This window comes from Pectinophora gossypiella, chromosome 13 (genome assembly GCF_024362695.1).
Source record: "Pectinophora gossypiella chromosome 13, ilPecGoss1.1, whole genome shotgun sequence".
Lineage (NCBI taxonomy): Eukaryota > Metazoa > Arthropoda > Insecta > Lepidoptera > Gelechiidae > Pectinophora > Pectinophora gossypiella.
The window spans coordinates 5,273,417-5,300,153 of record NC_065416.1 but is presented as its reverse complement, the minus strand read 5'-3'; the positions used below and the strand labels follow the sequence as shown (position 1 = coordinate 5,300,153).

Here is a 26,737-nt window from a genome sequence, read left to right as displayed (position 1 = left end):
ACCTAAGCGGAAATAGTGCCTGTGAATGACGTTAGTAATAATTTGGAACATTTTTTTGTCGTAAATATAATAGATGTAGATAACTATGAAGAACAATACTTGCGTAGGTATATTTGCTATTAGAAAATATACCGTAGTTGTACAGGATAGATATTAAGGCTCTTTGTACCGCTTGTGTCTATTTTTAAACGGTACTTACCGCTACCAATCTACTCTAACTCTCAGATACAACACATATAGAGGATATCGAACCGAGAAAATTTGAAGCAAACAGCAACTCCAATAATAAAGAAAACTAATAATGAAGTTGTATACGTAGACAGCAAAAGTTAAAAACAAGTTAATGAAATAACCTGCCACGTGGATAGCATTTTCTTTATATCCCAAATCAATTATATAAAAGGTCCTCTTTGATCCTCTATACGCTTTAGAGAGCAACAACAATTCTAACTATTCCCGATAAAGGGGTTCCACTAAAAATAGTTCGGGACATTCTACCACAAGGTAGGAGCGTGGTCCCGTCATTTCATCAAATATCTGGAAAAATCTCATTTCGTAAAGTAAATAAAGTAAAAGCTATTGTTACACAGTAAAAACGTAGGAACTTTCTTCGTTTTTGATATCTCTTACAAATGAGGGTATGTACTTAGTTCCAATCACTTTAAGAGTCAGGAAAGTTGATCATATTAGGTTAGATGCTGACCAACTGCAAACTAATACCATTTGTATTCCGAATATTTTTTTATGAAATATGAATTTAATTCATAATTCATATTTTCTTTTGTTTTAACTTTCTGACTCACAATATATATTTTAATATTAATTGTATGCATAGGTTGATGTATAATCTTGTATGGGGTCAGTTGCCCGAATTAAATTAATAAATAAATAAATGTTCCTCGATATCTTTAACAAACACAAGTCAACAAACGTGCTACTTATGTAGTTCACCAACTTGGTGGTCGTAGTAAATGGACCAAAGTACTCTCCACAGACCAAATTCAGCCTGAACATACCACTAAAATGTTGCAAACTATGTCCCTAACCGCTACCACTGGTCTTTATACTAATGCTAAAGCAGACTTAGAATATAAATACTAATTCGACTGCACCAATACATATTACACAAAATAACGCACGAAAAAGTAAGTTAAGTACCCGTTTGTCTGTCCAAATGATGCCAGTGTTGCGAAGTGAAGATAGTAATCGTGATAATACCTGAAACAAAATAGAATAATTATTATTTAAGTTATACGATGCTACTTATTTTTATAAGTTTAAATATTACTTTATTAAACTAAGGACTTGTTCCGCCAATTTCAGATAAACTGTCTGCAAGGCCGCCATACATAACTAAGTAACATAATTACAGTACAAAATTAAGAAAGTATCTGATATCAATATTACTGTCTAACAGAAAAGCTCTGGATAATCAGCTGTCAGACGTTTAGTTGCTAGTGACAAGGCTATGTGAATTTTATTATCAAAACTAACCAGTAACAAGTAGTAGGATACACAGAACACAATTATTCTATAGAGATTTACCAGGAGTGTACTCGTATTTACGCCAAAACTTGTTCTTAGCTAAGCATATTTGCCTCCACGATCGGTGTACCCGAAATCTTGTTTAGTTATACTCAACGTTAATTATTGTTGGATTCATTGTTCCAAATAACTTTACTTCGAATTATTTCTAGTCTAAGTACTTTTTTTTTATTAAGTAAATTTTCCGTCGCAAAATTCAAGATTCTTTTTGGATTTTAAATTATTTTCAATCATTAACTTTGAAAGCCTTTCCATTTATTTATTTATTCACATTAAATTATTTTTTCTAGTCTCGCATCGCATAGTTATAGACATTTTAATATACTTTTAGTATTATATATTCAGTAAGTATAATTTCTTACCTAAATGTTTAGGTATGGGTACTTAATATGTATTTTTATATCAACAGAGTCTCTCGGTCTATCGGTTTGACACAATACTACATACGGAAGAAAGTAGTAGATTAAATTGGGCTAAAATAAATGTAACAGAATGACCCTAATATTATATTGATGTTTTATCCGATCACAGCGCCATCAACCGGGTGTAATATACTCTTACGCACACTCAAATAATTCAATTATAATGGGTAGAGCCATTTTCGAGTTTTTGCCAGACTAACGCACGGTAATTAATATTTATAAAAATAATAATATAGACGAGAAAGATGTTGATATATTGTTTTGAGGAGATCTCATTGAATATACCAGATCTACGTAACACTGAGACATGCTTTCTCAACCCGTCACGTAAGGCCAGTGTGGTTTTTCCGGACGCCACCCTCACCGCTTGCTTTCGAAAACACAATTTTCTTGGGCGTGCAGCTTGCGTGCGTGATCTACATGCAGACACATGGAAATGTTTACAAAACTAAAGAAACCAGAAACCAGCGTATTTTTTGTGATATAAGATTAAGATACAAAACAGGACAGCCCATGATCCGATTGCATTTCAATATTAGCAAAATAGAGACAAAGTTACCTCAGAAACTTACCAATTAAGACAATGTTCTTATAGATTTGTTATCTGATGAAGTAAACGTCACCAAATAAAACATAAATAAAAATAAAAATAGTAATATTTCTATAAATCTTTTACATCAATTAATGAAGCTTCCCTAAAAGTAGTCGAAGACACTTGTGTTGGGAATGCCTCGCTCTTCCAACTCGCAAACACACATCAAAAATCAAATAACACACTTACATTTATACGTCACGAATTTAAAAAGCACCAGTTGTCAGTCAAACATCACGTAGTAACACAAATTCACATTATAGTTCTAAGAGATGAAAGTGCAAACAAACGGACGGTCAAACATCACAACGTCGTGTCGATGACGCTTCCCCAAGTGATACTAATACTTCGATATCTTCCTTATACGACAGCGCGATTCATAACAAAAAAAAGACGTTTGATTATTTTATATAACGTCACTCATTAAATAATAAGTCATGATGTGATAAAATAAAATCATAAAAACACATTTTGACCTTTACAAGAAAAAAGATTGCCATTTAAAATATGTTTAATGAATCGTTTCGATACCTCACGAATTGCATTGCGCTATGGAAAAGGTTGGTAAATTATTCAACTGCACGTAATGTGTGGCCGAGTCTTCCCCAGTGGGAATTTTCACTTTTAGCAAGTACTTACGTGTCAGTACACGTAAGTACTTGCTAAAAGTGAAAATTTTATAAAAAATAAATAATTTAAAACATGATACACATTTTATTTGCATAAATAACATCACAAGCTTACGGGATACAGTTGAAGTAGACAAGTTTTGTAACATTTTCTGCAAGAGTAGTAGATATTAGCATTCCATTTACATTAAAACGAAGTAGCTGAAACTTAAAACATTGATTTACTAAGCATGACGCCAAGTATGAGGATAACATTAAAGTATGAAGTTGAGAATGTAGTATTTCATTTCATTTTCTACGAACTTCGTGTATCAACATACTAGAAATTCAAGCTGGCTAAGAATTTTCCTCGCGCATATCACTTTACTGCACTTTTACTACTTGAATTAGAAATGTCAGCATATTCAGTATTACATTATAGTACAACATTCGTCCTCACGAAGCCTTATTAAAACTTATTATAATATTAATATTTTACTTCCTTTACCAAATCTTAAAGAAACATGTTGTGTATTTTGTTTCGTCTTACTACCAGATTGTAGTTTGTTTTGTCCAGTAAAATAAATAAAATACTTAGTTACAAAATCTATATAGGGTAAGTTTTGTGATTAACCTAGGTACTTATGGTAATGTGAAGGATTCAGTTTTAGAACGTAAACCTGGTCTAAATTCCGGCTGGCTTTATGACAATACCGTCAAGTTGGCATAAATTTTTATGACCGACCGTTTGGCTGCCGCCACAAACTACACTGAAGCTGCAATAACTAAACATGGCGGTAACTTAGCTGGGTAAACCTAATGAAGTCATATTTGCCAACCTGTACCTACGTTATTGCATAAAGTTTCTAAGGTGTATTTTGACAGCTAGATATTAAACTTCAAAATTACTTTTGTAATTCCATGACAACTTTATTTTCAATTAATTTAATGTAATCAATTCGAATAATTGATATGTATTATACACTGTATATGGTTTAATTTCAACAGAAAAGAGCGAAGGTGACTGGATATTGAATAGTTGTAGTCATACATGTCCATTGAAATGACACTATAGTAGGAAACTAAAGCGTTCAGCTAGCCCATCACGGTTTCTTATTGTGAAATTATGATATACTTCAGGAAATTAACATAAGTAAGCGACACGACAATTAATACGAAGTTTGTATTTTATGTCATCTCTTTTGACAAGGCGATTCAGTCCTGACTAGTTTTTATTAGTTGATGGTATGCCTTCTCTGCAAAAGCAGTCCCAAATAACCGTACAACAAGGTCAGTGGAAACGAGTAGAATCGCCAGTAGTAGGACGTTATGTAAAACAGGTAACGGTACGCTATCGGTATTCAGACTATGTGTGATGAGATGACACCTTTACGATCGGCGTTTGATCCGACAAATCCGTAGCATTCTGCTGCTTTACTGTTGTCGGGTTCATCTCAATTTCTTGTTTGGGAATTACTGACTTCGTATTGTCCGAGACGGTGCTGGTCGTTTTAAAATAAATGTTGCCATCTGCCGTGATTGAGTGCTTGTTCGACGTGCTGTTTACGAGTGTCAACTTCGCGTTTGTTACGAAACTTGTGTCAGCAACAATGTGTCCTGTACTTTATATTATCTTTTCTTTTATGGTCGGTTCAGTAGTAGAGCAGATGGTGTCAAAAATATATTGCTAAATATATAGACAACAGCTTGTTGTTGTAGTTATGTTATTGATAACGAGTTGTGGACTGGGTACCATCAGACCTGTTGTCTTTAACGTTGTACGGGGTGAAAACCTTCAGCGCTCCCCATTTGTCCGGCAAAGTAATGCCATCTGCGGCAAATCTACAATAAGTCAAGTAAAACAAGTGAGTTGTGGCTCTCTTCACTGTATGTAATAATTTTTTCATGTAGGTATATATCTTTTCAACTATTTTTTTGTTTTGCTAAACTTCAGTAACATTCGAATATGCGCACGATGCGGCAGTAGGTAGTAGTATGCAGTAGCACCGGTATACAGCCCACATGCTAACGCACAGCACAATCTAGTTACGATCGCTGTCCGGATCACCGCGCGACCATCCACGACCTGGAAACACTAATCTTGTTTTTGCTAATCTAATTCTATGTCCATATACAACCTGAATTGTGGTACATTAGACATTATTGTATGACTGCATTATTTCAGATAATACAGCGATCATAATTAAAATATACCTACCTACTATAAAAATATACATAACATCTCTAAAAAACCAGATTTGTTATTGTAAAAGTTGCCTCTCTTGAAATTACGACTGTCGAGATGACCCAGTAAAATAGTAAAAGCTTTGAATCTTATAGACTATGCATAATATATAATATAGCAAATAAAAAAGAAGAAATGAAGTAAGTTATATACGTACCCATTTAAAAACATTTGTAATTTCCATGGCATAATAAACTCTAACCTATTTTAGCCACTTACGGTAGAACTAATTTGTGTCGTTTAAAATAAATAAGTTACATGTATTTTCACGTAATTTCAAACAAGGTTTGAACAATTTCACGAGCCACGCAGGTGAATTCGAGGGTTTTCCACGATTTCATGGAACACATCCGATGGGGAATTAACTCGTATCCGCTGCCGCTGTCACGAACGTGAACAGACATTAAACGTCATGTGTGCAAGTCACACGCGAACAAACTCCATACAGTCCTGAATCTAAAAATAAATACCAAAGACAAGGAGATTCGTATTGAATAAAGAATAAGAACATGGAAACTAAGATTATCTTAGATTTTGTGAAGTGAAATAACTTTTGTGTAGATCGTAATTTGAGTCCAGAGACGATAATGACACATTATAAGTGACATTTAACAACACATCAATGAAGGCCACAATAGCGAATGAATAGAACTAAGTGAATAAATACAAAACCATAATCGTTCGTAAAGGGCTGTCATCAGCTCCTCAACCAATAAAAGGAGTGAAGATATCGAGATAACTGACTGGAAATGTTATTAGAAAGCACCCTTTAACCTTCTTCTAACTTTCTGTTAGGTCTAAGTACATGAAAACTTTCTACAAGTGTCAGTGCGAATGAAATAAGCCTGTATATTCTCGTTGATGAACTGAAGTCAAGGCAAACCGCTGAACCTCCCTTGACACTTATGAGTTTCAAAACTACCAAGTTCAGTATTTGAGGTCAAACTAACATTAAACATAGCACATCTCTGGCTAGATACTACCAAAACTGCAAACAGTTGTGAAATGAAGTAAGTTTAAGAATGAGTAATGAATGAAGTTGAAGACATATTTATGTAGATTTAGGTATAACTGTGTGATAAAACAATACCTTCGTATTGAATCGGTGTAGTACTTGATACACTTAATAGGGTACAATTTTATATTACCTACTGTTTAGGTACGAGTAATAGTCAATTCGATCCAACACGTAAATGGAGGTAGTAAAATACTGTGTTTTATGCAATCGACCCAAAAGTTGTATTTACTTCGTCATTAAACAGTATGATTGCTGGTATTCACGAGGAAAATATACAGGCTGTAATCTAAACAAATTATTATGCACATTTACGTACACCACGATATGTATTCGGTTTTGGCTTCGCGACGGTATACTCCTTGACCTACTAAAATCTTGGACAATAACGTACTGCGCATGGCATTTACATTAATACCGCTATATATGGACACAAAATTAATGGCGTAACACATTATGAGGACCGGACAGACGAGACATTTTATTGGTGTTATTGAATTGTATAAAGGGTTGGAAGTTATTATGTTTCGATAAATGTAACAAACTAGATGTCAACGACACTGGAGCCTTCAACAATGTTTCGACGAGCAATAAAATCAATCACGACACGGACAGACGGGCAAAAAGTAAACAAGCGTAATATATTCACGATGGCGTGTTGCGCCTTTATGTAATAGTCACTGATCCGCGTTTTGTAGGTCGCATAAAAATGCAGGAATCCGCGCATCGCGATCGCGCAACCATTAATTATTCATCATAAGCTTCAAGTGCATCCCTTAATTTTTTATTGCATAAGTAGTTCTATTACTGTCTTACATCGCCCCGTGTTCCAACATAAGTAAGTAAATCAATTTAGTTCACTTTAAGGTTGCCTGGAAGAAATTACAATTTAGCATTAAATCCACCGATTGTACTTCTATTATTATTTTGTGATAACCAAACTACAATACGTGCAATAAAATGTTTTGTATTGTAGTTTGGTTATATGAAAATAACGCATTAATGCCCTAAAACTTTATTAAGAAAGCATCAGCACATAAATCTATTTCAGAAAATAGGTTTACTATCTTGTTTACTTGTTTGCTGCTTGCCAGTTTCTCGGAATCGCCCGCTCATACGTAGGTATGATGCGCCTCACTTGTGGCGAATTACCTATCCTACCGGTTCTTTCGTACATGTATGCGTTTGGCGTTTGACATGTGTAGTGTACTTTATTTGTTGAATAGTAATATTAATTAGTGGTATACTTCTGAAGTACAAACTGTAACAATAGCGGAATATTGCATTGAGACAAACCTGCAAGGTTTAGCAATGCGATTCAATTGTATCTTTATGTAAAATGTTTTCAACAATAAATTAAAAAAAAAAAAAAAAAAAAAAAGGTTATGTTGCAAATAATAACAATGTTTATTGCCGGCAACATCCAATATAATGCATGATATATATCTATTTCCAGAGATTGAAATATTTCCCTTTAAAATGATATGTAGAGACGCGTTCGAGTCCGATTCGGTAAACGAGCACTCGCGCGGCGATCATCATAATATTCATTACCGGAATGACGACATAAAGATTCCGTGAGCAGAAATGAAACTGCCATTTTTGTTCAATCTGGTACCAATGACTACGTAAATTAAGGACATCTACACACAATGCGAGGGAAAGAAAATACATGGTATTTAAGAATGCCTTTATTGACCTAATATATGCGAACAATTACTAGGTTCCAACAATTTGGCTACCTACTCTCTGTGAAATATAAAGTAAATATGTACGAATGTTGCGCAGGGAGTGATTAATAAAGCAAAATAATTTTTCGAAGCACGTTCCATCAAATTAAATGAAAGCCAAGCGCTTCTCGTAATTAAAATGATATTGATACAAAATGTTGAGGACATAAGCTTATTCATCAAAAATGAAAATTAATTAAAAATGCGTTCACATTTCCTGCGTATATGAAACATGATTTAAAAAAAAAATCAAATTTACAGCAACCATTGGATATATTCGTAAGAAAAGCAGCAATACATTAGGAATCGGAATACCGCAGGAAATGGCCTAAGGTAAAGTACCATAATAACTTAATGCATTTTTATAATAGATGAACCCATGCACGTAACTCAGTAAAGACTTGAGATACCACAAACCAGAGTTGAAAAACCACGTGAGCAAGTAGAATGCAGTTACTTAACAATTGTTACAATATTGAGGCGTGGGAGCGCACTTGCGTGAATCGTTGATAATTATCTTGTGTGCTGCCATCTATCATGTGTCGTAATTACTTTCGAATTCTGTACAAATGGGAATATCCGTTTCCGAAAGTCTCGTCTTGGTTGTTGCTAATGTTCTTCTGAATTACCATGACGATAATGTTGCTGTTAAAACTATTAAATATGCGCAACGTATACTTACGTTAAAAATATCCAGAAGTTACACATTAAAATAAACTTATTTGTTAAATAATAATCAATACGACCAACCAATAAAATATTGGTTTTGGAGTCTTAATGGAGAATAAATATAGAAAGTATTAATAAGTTGAAACATTATTGATGAAGGATAGGTCACAAAAGCAAACCTGTCGACAGAAATAGAAATAGGGAAACCACAGTAAATAATAAATAAACCAACGCCGCCGATTTCCCGATGGGTCGAGCGGCTACAACGATTTACTAGCCGTAATTCAATACGTTACTGAGAAATGTTGAGAAAATGGACACCATTGAGAAGAATTTTTTATACAAGAACGCTTATTCAAGGAGTAAAACTGTAGAAATCTATAGAAACGAAATATTTTTCTCAGAAACTTTATTAGAGAATGTATGTTATTAAGTTAAAACTACTTATGTCGAAATTACAATAATACCTTAACGTATGTAGTATTAACGTAGTGTAGCATTAAATAACCAAAAAATAAATTACCAACTGTAAATATAATGGATGTGTGGTATATACACATAGAAACATAAAATATAGTTAAGTAGTCGATGCATAATGAAAGTATAAATATGAATAAGAACTTTTCGAAAGTAGAAAAGGTATAAAATTTAATAGCTCTTGCTTAGTGCTAACTACACAGCGTGGACCATGTCACACGGACCGGTTGTACTAAACGGCTATTACTTTGTGTATATCATTCAAACGCATGTTTAAGTTCCGCTGCATATGATTCAAAACACCAAGCTATCATAAACTTTAGTGCTACAAATTTATACGTCAGGCAATTCATACATGAAACTTAATGTCTGTAATATACAAATGTAAATCTAGAAAGCCATAAATTGCGTGACCGCTACTTTTGATTAAATAAATGTGACAAGCGAAAGGGTACATATGAAAACATTGGTTGCATGTGACCGACTATTATGCCTATCACGAAAATCGATACAACTAAACATCATGTAGCAACATGGTGGAAACAATACTTATTGTTTGCTAAGAAACTATAAATTAACCTACAAAAATATTGCTTTTACATTAATATTTCTGTCTACCAATTCGATTCGAATTTACTGTGCTTTAATTACGTAGTTACACAGGATACGTTACAGCTTTGAATTAAAATAACAGGAATCGACTCCACATACCATTGGTTATAAACGGGAACACAAAGTACATAACTTCTGTTGCCAATTTCCTCATATCGTCGCTACCAAAATGGAGCATTCCTTACCAAGTGGCATTACCTCTGCCATATGCAATCTGTGGCCACGTATCGAACTATTGGTCGGTCGCCAAACCCCCGCAGGGAAGGTAAATGTTCCAAATTGGTCAAATTTATTACCATACGTGAAAATTCCACTAATATAATTCAAATGTCAACCTGATCATAAGATCACATACATGTTAAACCTTGGTAACAGATTTTAATTTAAAAGATGACCAAATGGTTGTAGCCCATGACCCTAATGACTAAAGCCTTATGATGAAGACATAGAAACACAGAGTTGATGTGGTAAATAAACTAATATTTAAGATGGCAACAAATGACAAACGACAAAATAATGTTAAAGTTAATCGATCATTTCGAGTAATTCATATTTATATTATTACATAAATGATTATTATATGTTTACCTCGGTGGGAAATATGCGTGAGTTTCAATATATATATATATATATATGATAATTATGGGAGTAACAACATAGTTTGCTTATAATAGCAATTAGCGAGCAACAGTACGACTGGAAAATGCTTTTGATTTTCTGTACTTATTTATGTAATCTTGAAAAAAGTTGAAGTCACAAATTGTCGAAAGCAAACAGCGAAAATACCTAGATAGCTAATCTGACAAAAGTACAAGCAGAGAGAAACATTAATTTCGCGTGTAACGTGCGAATGGTACATAACTCGTGGGGTGGGGTGGTAATTGTGCTAAACCCAACTATTTACTCCCCTGTATTGCCTGAGGGTCGGGTCGACGTTGCCCTCTTAGCTAAGGTAACGGACACACTTGGCTCTACTAAACTGGAAAATATGGACACCTACTGTCCCCATTAAAAGGAACTTTGAAAGCTTCTTTTTATGGAGTTGCGCGTACAGTAACTACAAATTGTTGACACACAATTTTTTATATTGCATCAAAACGAAATATAATATTCTTGGCAAGAAAATTGCTCAAGTGTGTTTTGTTGTTATGGGAATATTGAGATAATTTCAGACGCTTATACTCTTAAGAAAGGATGTATATGATACAGGCAAAATCTGACGAAAGATAACTTGATGTTGTCTAGGAAACAAGCGAGTTATTGATGAGGATAGGCAAATTAACTTGTAGGCTTAATACTGGAAGCCTTTTGAAGTGCCTTTTCCTTCAGTTGAAATTGATGGCGATTTAAACAACATATTTTTTTATTCTATAGCAATTTTGTAATACCCGTGGTTTACTGTTATTTTAACACAGTTCAATCTAAGCAGAAAGCGAAACATCTATAATAAATGGTCCGCCCACGCACTCTGAACAGCTACAAGAAGCCATTCATACAAAAATGAAAGGCAGCACTCAAAAAGTTACCAACAATAAATTACATTTCGTGACCAGAAACTTTAACTCAGGCTAAGTATGTCCATAGTATCCCTAGCTTTGTCGGACGACCCGAAAGGCCAGTAGGTGAGTGCGGCGACCGAATGCCCTACGCCAATTTCATTCACCCAAGTCACGATAGAACCAGCCGCAGTGAAATTGCTTTCTAAGCCCTTGTATATTTCCCCTTTGTAAATAATATTGCCTTCGTTGATAATAAAATCGATGTCCAATTGCGAAATTTCCACAAATAAAACATTAAAGGAAAAAGTCAAGCAAACATTAAAACGAAAATAAAAAGACCAAAAATAAAATATATTTTAGAGGATGATACTAAATAACGAAACAGAAAGGCTACAGGCAAATGTCATGACATTTAATTGTAAAGGATGTACAGATATCGTTAAAAGCAAAGGACAAGATGGAATTAAGATGTCAAATCCATCTGCGCGTCGCAATTATTAATTTAGTTAGTTAAGATAGTAAAAGTAAAACGTGAAATGTCGTAATTACTAACTTTTAAATTAAAAAATAAAAGATGCATCACGATCCACGTGACATGAACCCTGACCTTTTTAAGTTGAAAACCGTTAAGTGGTCGTCACGGCATGTCAACGTAATTTTCATATTTATAAACTGATCCTTAACGGGCTCATCAACTTTAACAACGATAGCACCCCATAAGGTTAAAGGGTAAATGTAGCTGTAAAGTCTCGCTATTATAAGAAATTAAACTGATGTTCATAAGTATGAGTCATCAAACGTAAGGTGTATTGTACTCATCATGCCTGCTAAGAGGTCATCACACCAACGCATCACACGGAATAAATACATCGTTTGTGCTCATACATAAAATAACCCGTTAAAAGCATTTTGATAAGCCGTGAATGTAGGATTGAATGTAGGCAGCATTGAATACAATGTAACGCAAGATGAAGGTTTAATTAAGGAGAACCTTACAAAAGAAAATGAATAGGTTTATAAGCTGCAAATTCGTAGGAATCTAATACAATGCTGTCAATTATTCACTGTCTAATTCGTCGGTCTCCAATTAAAGCGTAACCCAAAACGAACCCATTTCACGTTGAGAATTTGATTTTCACCCGCGATTGTTCTGATTCAATCAGAGAACACTACAAAATGTCAGTGTAAAGGAGTTATTAATCAATTTAGTTCAATTTACAGAGTATTTTTATTGAGTCACAAGATATTATTACTCTATTCACTGGAAGGGTTTCATCAGCTTAACTTCGTTTTGGAATCTTTCCAAGTTGCCACATAATTTCAAAGGCTTGAAAGCGGCGTTAAAGGTCGTGAGGTATTAAAGCTGTTATATAAATCTAATCTACGAGTACCTATTACTAGTTACAACTTTACCGTCTTAGTCGTTATTTGATGGTCTACTTGTATTGTTTCGTTACCCGAAAACAAGAGAAAATATATCGTTTGTCACAAGGTCTGCTTCAATAAACTGAAGATTTGACAGGTCCGGTTTTATACAGAAGCGACTATCTGTCTGAACTTCCAACCCGCGAAGGAAAAACCAGCCCAATACAGGTTAAGTCACATACCTCCGAGACATATTTCTCGAAAATGTAGATTTCCTCACGATGGTTTCCTTTACATGAATTCAAAAACAAATTCGAAAATCATTGGTTTAGGCCCGTATTGAAAAACAAAAGAAAATATAAAGCAATTGATTTATGTTGAGACCAATAAAATAACTATAAAAATCAGAGTGATATGACTTGCATTATTGGATTAGTAGTAGGTATACAATAAGACCAATTCGAATGTAGGTATATATGGCGAGTTTTCTGAGTGTAATTCAATACAGCCAGTTGCCCTGAGAAAAATCTTTCTCAAAGCCGGTTAAGATAACGATATTACTATTGGCGATCTCGAAATTGACACGGAGTCAGGCCGGAAATGAAATAGACATCGTTTTATATGATTTCGTTCCTGTACTAGATAGTCACTTATGATTTTAGTTCATATAACTGTTCTTATACTCTTTTGGATCCAATCCAATAAGTTATTACTAAGTACAGGTTATTATACAAATTTTCATATTGATTTTTGCAGACCTTAATTTCAGAAAGCACTGCGTATTTACCTTAACTTATTTACACATCCGCGATTCTTGTGAGTTTTTTTTAATAGTACTCTCAGTTAAATATTGAAAGAAAGTACAAACTCAATAATTGGATATTGAAGTTTGCAAACACACTAAACACAATCGAGTATCGAAGCTTGTATAAACGCCAAATGTTTCTAATGTGTTTAGGATTGTAAAAAAAAACAAACTATAGTTTTAGAAACGTTCGTTTTCAATAAACACTTACTTGGAGAGCATCACTTTCCTTCTGAAACGTTAAGCATTTATCGATTAAACTTCAGGCTAAAAAACCAGTTCAGTTCCTACAATAGGATATCTGAATCAGAAAGGCATTACGGTTGAAAAAAAGGTAGAAAAAAGGCGATTTGTTTAACAAACCGTGCGAGGGACACGTTTTATCTCTTCACGCCCACTAACCGCGATAATGCGCCGGTTGAATTACAATCGAGACCATTGTGCGCGTCTATATGTAAAAAATGGTATTGGCCAAGTCAAAATATTTTAATCGGGAGAGTTGCGGAAGCAAAGTTCTACGATTGAGGAGCTTGGTTAGGACAACTTGATGTACCACTGTTGTACTACTGCTTAGATAGAAAACGATTGCTATGAATTCTCAATATAATTTACCTACTTATAACATTGATTCCGCCAACACTACAGCTTTATTCATAGACGTTTGCAATTGACTAGAGCGTAACAATTATTTGGTCACAATTTATTATCTCTTTTGATCGTATATTAATTTAGATAAGCCAAATCACAGTATAATTAATAGCGTGAAATGCAATTCCGCACGACAACAGATTTAAAGCACTTGCCTAATTACAAGCGAGTGGCGGGTAGTGAGTCTATCCAGTAAGCATAATGATTAATAATGAAGAGTAAGGTGTATTTTTCTCAATAAAATTGATATTTTTTTTAATAAAAATATTACTTAATATTACTATCATCGACCATTATAGGATATTATTATTGCGGGTGGCAAAAATTTATCCGGCGTGGATCATAATGGTCTAACATGGTCGAATCTAATGAGACAGAGAGCATTGAATCATTAGCATAATATTTGTACCATTATTTTGTACAAAACACAGAACACTCTTACTAATTGTAATTCGCAATCAATTGTAATTTTACTGTTCCGAGCGTTTTCCGGCACAAAACGATAATGAAATCAGTGTTCAAGCAATAATTATATCGGCTACATCATCGCTCGAACTAAGACAGGCGCATAATGGTCTCTAACACCATAGCGCATCGACTAAGCCGACTACAGAAGCATCAATCAAGTAGATCGATGCTAAACTCCTTAGAGCTTGTCCGTGTCTCGAGACACTGGTTAATATCTTAGGAGATGACACAGCATATTCTATGTTCTTTAGCGATATTGACTTTTCGTCTAATATCTTAGATTAAACTTACCTAATTAATAGTGAGTGATAGGTAAAATATGACCTTTGGTTTCGCTAGTGTTAAAGATTGTAAGGGTTGAATGTCAGTTACAAAATAAAAACAGTGTCTTTATGGTAATAAATATTACAAAAAAGTTAGTAAAAGCGTCTCTTTGCCTATACAAGTTCTGAATCAATACTTATAACGGAAAAATGGTAATACAGACAATTGATTGTGGTACAACAGCTATTTAGGTGTAGCCCGCGTTGAAATCGCGTCTAGAGCTCTATAATACCCCGTTCTCCTCTAAACCTATTAGAGCCAATCACATGCACGCTCACTGAATACTCTGAGATGTTCCATTGTTGTCTGAGACGCACGCACCAGAATAGATCCCCCAAATTATAAGCTAGTGCTGGGGTATTGTACTGATAGCGGGGAAGCTCCAGTAATGTCGATAAGAGTAGAGTTTGCACGTAATGTGTTTATGGCTCGGTGCACGTACGGAAGCTTCACTGGAGAGCTGAACATGCAGAACATATCAAATATATCTGCTCTACAGAAAACATAACGCACAATGTTTGTGAATTCAAACTGTTACCAACACTATCCTAATTTGAAAATTCCTACATATTACGCTATTACCGGTACAAACATCGACACTCCGGGTGCCAATTTCAAGCAGGTTGTATCCAAACTAATGAATATTAATAACGCTTTTGCGCCAACCTACAATGTTGCCATAACATTCTATAGTTTGCAAACAATTCATTTACGTAGGTAAGTACGGCGAGATGAAAGTTTATTGTATAGTGCCACGTGTGTGAAGCCGACCGAATTTAATTTCTACGTTTGAATATTCAATACAGTAAGCGCTTCGTATATTATGTATACCACAAAAAATCTATCAAAGCAAAGCACTCAAAAATCCAACGCGAATATCAATATTGGCGATATCGCGACAGATTTGCCGCGGCTCGTAACAAGGCGGGTCGCTGACAAAACAAATTTACATAAATCCCGTCGAATCCGTAAAAATGACGCGCGACAAGCGAGCCGATAAGCTTCGGATATCATTAGCCGGGACAGACTGAACGATCCCTCACTTGCGTGGCCTCCGCGGGACCGTTCGGGGGAAAAATCCCAAATATCAATCTTCTTTCCCCTCATTCTCGTTGCGATCAATTCTAAATTGAAAAGCCCGGGAGATGTGCAATCAGTCTAGGGTAGCCGAATTCCCTCCGCGGATTTACCGCGGAAGAAGCCTTCATCTCCAGATAATCATTTTCGAGTTCTGAAAATAAGTTCGCCAGGTTATTAATTTCATTCCGATCTCGGTGCAGCAGCGGTAGGAAGTTTCATAACGGGTCGTTGGCTAAACTTCTGAAACAGCGGGGACTTTTGCCGTATTCTTTTATTTCACTAGACACAATCAAAGTGAATTCCTCTTACAGGATTTCGCTGCAATTTTCTTTCGCGTTGCAAAACTACAAAGGAGCAATTCTTGTGTTTAATAAAAGCTATTTCTTGGATATAACTTCAATCCTTTCATTTTTGCCGTAATAATCTTCGAATCATCTGGGTTTCCCAGTACGAGCGCTAAGTTTATGTAGCAGGCCATCCTTCTTGATTATAATACAGATCTTTTCAATCAAACAATATAATATTAAACTCTCGTAATAAATTTTACTCCGTGTAACTTGAATATGAATAAAGACAAATTCAAATATAATTATGTGAATCAGTAATAAAGTTACTGACATAGTTTGCTCGTGTAGGTACATAAATCACAACGCGCTTTAGTGACCCCCCGAGGTTACAGTGATTGTGATAGATTTATTAGGGACACAAAGGTTTTTCTCAAGATTATCTGAGTGTGCGAATATTGAGTAGAAACATATTTCTCCTAGTAAATAATGGGCCTCTAAAGTTTCTTATTTTATTATTCCCGTATGGAAACACGATATTCATACTCATCTTTTCAAGTTATACTTTTTCTGTTTAAGTAAAGTAAACTTTTGTTAGTAAAGTGACGTTGCATTAACAATGCATTTCTCTCTTATTTTGACTGACTCCATGGTGTGAATCGTGACCTACCAAATAAGGTTACTTAAGAGATTATAATTTCAAATTTTGGTATGCAATCTAGTTTGACCTTTAACAGCCAACCGGTCGTCACGAGGTTTATAGGCGTATTTACATGTATCAAATTATTAAAAAGTCAGTTTGAAGGTGTGTCACACTTTCGATGATTTTCCTTTTTTGAATGTGATTAGTAAATATTCCTATAGTATGTTAACTTTGAGCATAATACCTACTGACATTGAAAGTATCATAAAATCAATTAAAACTAATAACAGTCGGAACGCATCAAATGATTGTGTTCAACAGTGCACGTATTCCAATTCAAACTATATTCAAAATGAAATCATACTTCGACGCCTTCCCAAGTATGCGCCAATAATCATTTCGATACACAACCTAACGAATATTCTAGTCTGTTGGGAATAACACGAAATTTTAACCAGTATTCTTCACTTAGCAAATGAAGGCATCGCGGTGTCGGGTATGAAATTTTATGCCACAAGGGGAATATTCTTTATGGAGGTATGGATTTTTAGAGCAGGTATCTAATGTAGGCATACGAGTATATCACGTAAAATAGGAAAATTCCAAAGCCCAAAGGGTTTTATTTGATATTTTAACGCAATACATCTCAGATGTGTTTCTGAAAAGTTCGCAAACAGGTTGTGTCATCAGCTGATGCAAATCAAGGGAAAGGAGAAGCAGTTTATCATGAATATATTTTTTTATCGCTTTAAACGTTACACGTCGCATTGTATGACTATTGAGCAACACAAAAGCAAACTAACGATTGGCATTTTACTGCGGATTCTTTATTGCTTCACTTCAATATTGCGATAGGCAAATATTTGTAAGTCAATTGACGTGGAGCCGAATACAAAGACACGGTGTTAGAAAAATCAAAATTAAAATAGCGAGTGCAGGCGTTGCAAATAGCTGGCAATAAATTAAGCGAACAAAGCAAACAAGGGCTTAGAAAATTTAACTGAGCCAAGATAAGCAAGCAAATCGCTATCTCCAACGTTAACGTAGCATGAAGGGTGCATTCGCAAGAATTAATGTTGCGTTTTACAACGTGTCTTAATAATTCAGCTGTTCGTTATTGTCTGCAAATGGGCGACAATGGAACGAGACAGGAACATAATAAAAAACGAAAGTTGCCGCTGTAGCTGCCATTTCGCATATAATAAATGATGCTTTATGTTAGTCAGAACCTTATGTAATAGGTCATATCGTACACCAAACCACAATTTTGGTCTCATCGTGTTCATATTAATATACTTACATAGTTATTACCAATTTCACTAATTTTGTAGAATATTAGGTAGACTGTACGCTGTGCTCAAGAATTATGATGCTTTATAAATATCTTCCGTCCATATTTTTTCTGGTCAATATTGTATAGACTTAGGAAATCGAAAAGCGACAGGTGCCTTTTTGTTTTCAAAGACAATCAATAAAATCCCTCCGGCGCCAGGGGTCTACTTCTCAAACAGTCTATTTCTCATTTTGACTACTTTTCGTGGAGACAACTTCGCAAATCGCCTACTTATCAAACAGTCTATTTCGCATTCCGCCTACTCTCAAAGAGACCACTTCGCAAACTACCTACTTGTCAAAGAACGAACAAAGTACTGATAAATAGAAAATTATTCATTACGTTTTGTATTATATTATTTTTATTAACCAAACAAACTTAAAATGAAATTAAACTTAAATTGTAATGTAATAACAAAGAAAAACTTAAAAACACTAATTAAATTTTAATCGCATATAAACAGTTTTTTGTAAATATTCTATAATTGTTATTTCGTTAGCTTCTAATTGGCACACGTGTTTTTCAAATTTTTGATCAAATTGTATATCACAGTTCTTGCGGTTTTTTTTCAAAGGGTGGAACAAACATCTTTGAATTTGAAAATCGAAATGTTTTCCCTCTTTGCGCAGTTTATGAACAAATGAGAAGAAAGTTGGCTTTTTAGGTATCCTGGCATTGAGACGCCTATGCCAACCTTCTAGAACATTTGTTGTACGATGCAATTGGTGTGCACAACTCAGGATCTCCGCAGAAACTTTTCTCAGCCACTGGGATTCAAAGTAAATTTTGAACTCCATAATCGGATTATGTTATTAACTGTCCGAAGATGACATTAAAGAAAAAAGTAGTCAGTTTGCGAAGTAGTTCAATTGAAAAGTAGGCGGAATGCGAAACAGACTGTTTGCTAAGTAGGCAGTTAGCAAAGTAGTCAAACAGAGAAGTGGGTAATGTTGCGAAATAGACAGTTTGAGAAGTAGACCCCTGGCGCCGGAGGGAATAAAATGGCAGCTTTGGGCAAGCACACTTCATAGTGCACGATCGACCATTCCGATAACTGAACAAAGAGCGGGTAATGGGCCTCGACAGTAACCACCTTACGGTACTCGACTCGAGACTCGACACTCGGCTAGTGGACGTCCTCAGGTCAGAGGTTGCTTACTTTGTAAAGCTGGTGTTACACAATTGATGCGAAAGCATAATATATATTAACGGTAATAATTACGACAGCCTCTGTGGTCTAGTGATTAGAGCGTTAGGCGCTCGACCTGTAGGTCCGGGTTCGATTCCCGATGAGGACATTGTCGAAATCACTTTGTGAGACTGTCCTTTGTTTGGTAAGTACTTTTCAGGCTTGAATCGCCTGATTGACCGAAAAAGTAAGATGATTCCGTGCTTCGGAGGGCACATTAAGCCGTTGATCCCGGCTATTAGCCGTAAAAACACCTCCACCAACCCGCATTGGAGGAGCGTGGTGGAGTATGCTCCATACCCCCTCCGGTTGATTGAGGGGAGGCCTGTACCTAGCAGTGGGACGTATATAGGCCGTTTATGTAATTCCAAGGAACTATGTTAAATTATTTGCAGATTGTAGACATTGTTGTGTATTTAACGAAGAAACTTATAGGTCAAGTTAAGTAATATAGTTTTTTTAGTAATAACAAGTGTAAGTATAATCAGATCGATAATTATTTCAAATATACGTTCTAACCATTATAAATATACATACAATTATAATACATAATATACACAACGAAAAGTAATCAATTATTGTCTACATACATTATCAGAGAATCCGAGATCATTAACAGGTATAGCATATTATTATATCCTGTTAACATATCATAAACTACTACATAATAACAGTGTTTATTTAGAAACGAGAATGTTCCCAATAAGTAAGTAGGAATTTGAATGATCATATCCATCCGTTACCACAACCTGGCATCGAGGTATGGAATGAGCTTGTATTGCATATAATAATTTAATAAAGCCCCAAAGGTCGGCTTTATTGGAAGAGATCGCATACCTTCAGCCGTGTGGTGAGAAACCGGCTGACCTGACCTTTCCCCCTCCCCCCTTCCCCAAGAGGCCGTGTCACGGATGTGCGGTGACTTTACCTAATGGCCTCTACCTATTTATAGACACAAATCTCTACCCAAAATTCGAGTACTACGACTACCTATTCAAATAAGCGTTCTCTTTGTAACCTTTAAGATATGGTAAAATATGAAGAGAATTCATGAGACGAGCATGTTAGAAAGAAGATTACATTTGCAATTTATGGTACCAGAACGTGCTTAAGAATGCGCTGTTGTATGCAAAAAAAAAACAATTCTAAGAAAGCGTAGGTATACGGATGATATATCTAGATGGCCCGACTTTTGCACTCAGTTAAGAATCTAGTCCAAGATTTCATGGTAATTTGAGATCCCGTTGCACTAAAGTAGAGGTTTCCACAGTGTTCACAGACAACCTCTAATCCCATAAACCATTGCTCTGTACAGAGTGACCGGATGGCACGCTCATATTTCATTAAAACTATACTTAGGATAATGTACTTTGCAAGTGCACTTTATACAGTAAAATGACGTACTTCTCAAGATTCGTTTGAGGTTTAATGGAATATTAATAAGGAGTTTTTAGTTGTCAAATAAACAAGTTAGTCAAGTTAAAAAAAGCTTCCAGAATATGTAACTAAACAAATCCTTCCGCAAAGTAAGTGAAACCTGCGCCAGAACAATAGAGATCCAAGATATGCATTACTCGTACTTGAGATAACGTCTGCAAACGTTACGTCATGAAAGATCTTGTATGGCAAAGCGCAATGCAACCGGGTGACCTTAGGCCGACGAACATCCGTGTAACGGGCATTCCTTGCTCATTGCGATCACGACGCAATTCTTCAAAGATTGTAAGTCCCTACTTTTTATTCATATTTGTAATACCATGTTGGGCTATTCATGCAATAACATTCGATTATATCCTTTCCTTTTTTATAAATCACTATCAATCTTCTTTATGTATTTGATATTTATTATTGATTTCTTTCAACACCTTTATATTGTCAGAGATACAAAGTGTCTTTTTATCTATGTTATAGCTATTATTTTATCGTTTTTGGATTATATTTCAACATTTACTAACTGACTTACTTCATTCAAATGATAAACAATGGGTTGGTAGGTGGATGGTAGGTTGATTGAATTCCTATTTGTTACCAACGTTTTACTTTAGAAAGTCACCATTTAGGTGTAAATGCATGTACCTAAGCATCTCTACAGACCACGTACTGGTAATGCTATTACACAAGTAGTTGCATAAAACCATTCTCTGACTTGTTCGTAAATAAATCTAGACTCTTCTGTCTTCAATTATTATTACGGCTGTTAAATGACCTGTAGGAGGAACTTCGGTTACATCATGCCTTAATATTTATTAAATACCTATACAGCGATCAATGCTAGCAAGTCTGATTGAACTATGGTTTAGCTTCATAATTATTATATCATCAGGGACATACCTATAATGAAAATTTTGTATGTTTTCTGATATTAAATATGCCCAGAATACCTGTTGTAGAAATCGACTGACACTGACTAACAAGATGGGCGAATAGGCGATGGCTTATTATATTCGTTAGACTAATGAACTTTAATGCAGCTGATCATAATTTAATAAGATATCCTTTCTTAACTTTACCCAAGTTAGTCGCTTCTGCAAAAAAAAACAGACCTGTCAAATCTTCAGGTTAGGTAAGCGGACCCTGTGAAAAACGGGATAATGCTGGGGAGATGATGAGTCTCATAAAAGGTATGTGGAACAACTACTCGATAGGTTGACTTACTGGCAAAGACGACTGCCACTGCACTGGTTGCAAACAAAACAATCCGTTTGGATTAGATGTTATTAAAGGAAACGGATGTTCAAAAGTAGACGTACAGACGGAAAGAAGAAACCATAATAACTGTCTATACTATTCACTTTTAAACAGAATTTAAAGTTTCCTTTCATTCAAATTAACAGAAAAAGTGAAAGTACATTTTGTTTTTCCTGCAACAATGTTACTCAATTTTTAATTACTATGTGGTAACGCATAATTTTGCAAATTCATGGTTAATTAGAATTTTAATGTTATAAATGTGCCGATATAATCTGTGAAAGTCTTTGACGTGCATAAAACTATATTCAGAGATAACAGACATTATTTTAGGCACTATCATTAACTTAAGCTGGAACAGGTAATTAGATGTTTATAACTGTACATTATATTTTCTTATTTCCTCAAATTATCGTTAGAGGAGTTGTATATGTGATTATCTTATAGACACTGTTTTGCCAAAATGACTAATCAGAAATGAAAAATGGTATTTTATAACCTGATATTCAATAATAAGTAATTGAAACAATCCTGAAACAATATTTGCAATCACACAAGAACAATATGCAAATTAAAATCAAAACGAATTACTCGGATTACATCTACAAACTGCTTATGTAGATTAGTCGTTACATTGAAACTTCTAAAGTGAATAATGAATTTGATTACAGAAGAGACACTTCGAGAGAATAAGTAAAGAGATTTGACGCAGACAACATATTGTGGAATGTAAATTGTATTTAGTTATTTGGCTGAAGAATTTTAGCAAGAGTTTTAAAAATGTCGCAAATGTTGTTACCTGGTTTGAGTATCTAAGAGTTATATTATTTATTATAAAAATATCTAGATTCTTTTCCGTTAATACCACAACAAACTTAAAATATGGACATCAATTATGAGTATGCAAAGTACCTTCTGTGCTGGACTGGGAGAAGATAATAATCATAGAACCCGTGTTCCTGCTTGCCTTTCTACCATGCGTGATGGACTAATTGTATGGGTCACTAAACCACTATAAGGTACATCATATCCATCTGACTTCGTGTTATACTGGCTACAAGGCTTGCTATGTTTAGTGACATCCTACAGCAAAACAGTGTCAAAACATTAAATCATTAAATACGTTCGGACCGCAAGGATGGCCTTGTACGTGGTAAGTGGAGCATTATTAGCACGTTACTCTACTAAGCAATCCCCGGCTATTCGGAACTGATTTGTTGCATGATAGACTTGTATAAGTCAGTGGAACAACGACTTAATGAAAGCTAATGTGATTGGTTTTGTATTCAACATCTATAATCTGAATAACGACACGTCCACACGTGCTACCAATATATTATTACTTACTACGAATGAAATTACTCCAATCATAATTGAATTAAATATCGATTATAAAATCCTTGTAATATTAGAGATAAAAAATTGTGATTTCTATAATAATAATAAAGAGACGAAGATAAAGAGGGAACGGTAGTTTTTTTTCATGTTTATTGAAAGACAATTTTTCTTGATTAATCGTCGATACCCATTAAGAACTTTATAGTTTTCGTTCTGATTTTGCCCGTATGAATTTTGTCGTGTGCAAGGCTCATAAAGCATTGACTCAAAATTTCACAAGTACCTTAATAATAAACTTCAATACATACGAATACTGTGACGGTAATTACTCTCCAAGCAGTCAAACTCAACGTTCAAATATTTAGCCTAATATCCTTGAAACGGGCTCCAAACGCTGAGTTACAGTATAAACCGAATATACGGCACAGATGCTAATTAAATTTTGTACTTAGTCGTCGCAGGCGTATATCCAATTCTCGGGTTTATTACCGACGTTCGTTCAGACGTACAAGTTGGCTCTACGATATTAAGTTGCTACCGATAGCGCAATATGAGAATACAAGATTGAATGTGAATTAAAAAATGTTTCTTGCTTGCTTACTAAATAAAAACAAAAAACGCGAAGAAAATTGTTATTTATTCAATTTATTTCAAACGTTTAGGTAGTACTAATTCTATTCCCTTTCCTTTCGAAAAATATTTAATAAACGGAACGAATTTTATTTTTAAGCCCAAAACTCAATATCCTACTGAAATACGGAAACAAATCAAATATCTCTTAGGACCCCGTTTCCATTTCCTCCGTTATTTTGCAATTACGCCCCGAACCTCCAGCGATGAAGGCTCAGGGAGGCCCGAATCATTTGAATACAAAATATTGCCAATTCAACACACAGTCAAATAGCGTAACTCGAATCTAATGCCTCAGACTGAAAGTTAATTAGGTTTCCGGTTCCCAATCTCTGGATATGAAAACAAGAGGGAAAATTAATTTATGAACATAATTTTGAAGGAGAAACATTGTGAATTCTACAAATTATCGAGAATTTAACATGGAATGCATTTAATCCGACAAGAAATACAGCTCTCACAGTCAAACAAAATCGAATGTATCAAATAATAATGAAATGGGTTTTCGTGAGCCCATTGTGTCTCTTAAATTGGCAAATAAAAAGAAATGTTGGATGACTATGGCAATGAATAATGAATATCTATTGAGTTACAAATAAAGCCTCTTACCTACTGACCCCGAAAGTATCGCTGACCCCCTAATGATAATAGCTAATGCATTTGAGTATTTTTACGAAGACATCATGAACGCACACAACCAAATGTTCAATCAAATGTTGAAAACAAACTACTTACATACATAAATTAACTATCCTATATAATATAACTATCCTATACAAGTAATCAAACGATAAGTTGCAGGCACTTTTGCTACGAATGAAACATTTCCTTTGTATGTTTATTAAAATCAGTGATTCGTATGATTGATTTACTTATTATCAGTACGTGTAACAGTAGTAGATCACGCGTGACATTAATCGACCTAATGCAAACACTATAAGACAATACATGATGACCTCGCAATATAAACAAACAATCGCACGCCTTGCTAATCTGGCACTTCGTTTTGCAAACTCCTTTAATTACAAGATAAATCGTGACTCATGTGTTAGTTGTGACTGCAATAAGTGTTATGCAGTCTAATGCACCTTCGCTTCTCGATATTGTATAAGTAGCTTTGGGTAATACTAATGAGCAAAACAACAGCCAAATAAAACTAATGTGGAAAGAATGATGTAACACATCGCCTTTAAGTAAAATGAAAATCTGAAGCGTGTAATTTAAAATAAACTTAATGTAAAAAATGAACATCTAAAAGTCATCGTTTAGTGATTCAATCGATAATGCTACTGAAAAAACTAAAAGCAAAACACGTGTCGTAATAGGAGATGACTGTCGATAACAGACGACGGTACAACGCTGTTCACTCTCTAAACAAACATTCGTACACCTATTCACTTTTTCATTCACGGTAAACTCGCATTTGATCGCTCGATTGAAAGTGATGATCGGTAGAAGCGGTTGAAGATAAAACACGTCTGCTTTGTAAAGAAACATTTTTATCATCGTAATCCAAGATACTCTAAAATCACAGAAGGGATATTTTATTTCCTGACCTCTATTCTCGAAACAAACGTTTTCTATATTATTTAAATTTTGTTTAAAACTGTATTATAATTTACTTAGTTCCATTGAGTTAGCATCAACACAAGCTGATTATAATCTTCACGTAAGCAACTAACTAATAAATTTATGTGCGCCTCAAGTTCACGGTGAACAATTTCCTTTATAGACATTTGAATGTAGGCTAATAGCTGTACTTTATTATAAATATTAAGAAGAATAACTTTGATCAAATATATATTAATTTATTGCAGTTACAATGCAGTTGTTTTTGTTTTCTATAATGATAAAGTATACTTAATAAAAAAAATAAACGATTTAGTATGTAATCGAAGAAGAAATTATTTCTGCCGTAGCTTCTACCATAACGAGTTGTGTTGATGATATGATGGCACAGCGAGACAGCAATTTCTACTGTCCATGACTGACGTGTAAACTAGAGCACTCATTTTCTGAATAGTGGTAAATAACAAGATAAACGATGATGAAATGTAACAGGTACAAGCACTCTGCGAAAATCGTGAACACCCTAGGGGAAGTGCAGTTAAATAATCTAGAACAGGCATTTGAATCTTAAGCAACGTGTTGCTAAATGCGACGCGTAATCCTATTAATTACATAATGGGACACGAAAAAACGGGTAACAAAAGTAGTGCAACTAGTTAGCTAAGTGATAAGTAGTAGGATAGGCTGTATAATTTTAACGAACACTGGGTATGTCTACAGTACAGTTATATAGCGTAAGTGTTCACTTTTCTTATTTATTATTATCAATAACATTAACAAGTAACTATACTTGAAGCGTATAGACTATACTATTTAAAGTGTAATTGTATTAATAACATTTTTCAAGATTACGTCACAACTACTCATTGACGTGATTGGATTTAGTAACGTCTTATGAGAAAGTGTCAATAAAACATTCGCCATTATAAATACGTCTAGCCTTGTTCTTGATGACGACA

General features: G+C 34.7%; 1 protein-coding gene across 6 annotated transcripts in view; it reads right to left on the bottom strand.

Annotated features, from left to right (window-relative positions):
- Positions 1-26,737, bottom strand: part of LOC126371898 (putative polypeptide N-acetylgalactosaminyltransferase 9) — a 118,345-nt gene that overhangs the window by 53,884 nt on the left and 37,724 nt on the right. For 2 of the 6 annotated variants that reach the window (XM_050017314.1, XM_050017315.1), the window contains exon 2: positions 1,159-1,218. The exons of the other annotated variants lie outside the window; for them this stretch is intronic. The gene's annotated coding sequence lies outside the window, so the exon portion shown is untranslated. The remainder of the gene's footprint in view (positions 1-1,158; positions 1,219-26,737) is intronic. 6 annotated transcript variants of the gene reach the window in all.